This window comes from Octopus bimaculoides, chromosome 13 (assembly GCF_001194135.2).
Source record: "Octopus bimaculoides isolate UCB-OBI-ISO-001 chromosome 13, ASM119413v2, whole genome shotgun sequence".
Classification (NCBI taxonomy): domain Eukaryota; kingdom Metazoa; phylum Mollusca; class Cephalopoda; order Octopoda; family Octopodidae; genus Octopus; species Octopus bimaculoides.
In genome coordinates, this window is record NC_068993.1 from 918,339 (window position 1) to 919,468 (window position 1,130).

Here is a 1,130-nt window from a genome sequence, read left to right on the forward strand (position 1 = left end):
TTATCTGAAGCATTAAAAAGTCTTTCAATGGAATTAGCAGAAAGGTAAAAAATGAAAATGCAGTTTCGTTTATTTAGGTTTCACGGATTTCAGATCTCGAATCATTCCGTCGTGCCCTGTGGTAGACAAAATATATACCAGTTATGCAATGGTGTAGGTCCATTCGACTTTATCCGCTTTCTTTCAAACACTGACCTTAATCCTAGCAAAATCGTCAAACTCGAAATGAAGAGATAGACATCAACAGGTCAAATAGTACACATGCGTTGGTTTTAATTGGTTTCAAGATGTGATTCCTTTAAGATTTTAATAGCAACGTCGATCCTGTGTTTTTTGTGTGTGTTTGTGCGTTTGTTTTTCAAGTATTGTTCCGTCCTTTTGTTGTTGTCTCGCTCTCCTCGAACAGCAGAAATGATTAACAATGGAAAGCAAAGTCGTTGCGTGCTCTGAACGGATCACTGCTTTGACTGAATAATGTTGCCGATCAACCAACGAACGCTGGACAATTGTCTTATACCTGCAGCACACGTGACCGTCCGAACAAAAACAACAAAAACAGAAACAAAAATATGGGAATGAACAAGTTTTATTAGTAAAGATGTATTTCCACAGTGCGGATCAGTCCTCTGAATGATGCTATGTGTTATCATCATCACCATCATCACCATCATCACCATCATCACCATCCTCGTTCTCTTCTCCTTTCTGTGCTTCTTCTTCCTCTCCTTCCTCCATCTTCTCCTTCCTCTTCCACCTCCTCTTCTCCTCTTCCTCCTCTCCCGCCCCACCAACACGGCCGTTGTCACCACCTCCACCACCATCACCCTCATCATCATCATCATCATCATCATCATCATCATCATCATCATCATCATCATTATTATTATCATTATTATTATTATTATTATTATTATTATTATTATTATTATTATTATTATTATTATTATAACTGAATAGTTCGCAGCAGAAATGGCCTCACAGATGGTTGAATCAACGGCAGACAAGACCGGCGCAACAGTCACAAAACAATCAGAACAACAAGAACAGCAACGACAACAACAACAACACAAAAGAGCAGAAAAGCTGACATAATAATGATAAAATGAAAATAAATAAATAATAATAATAAT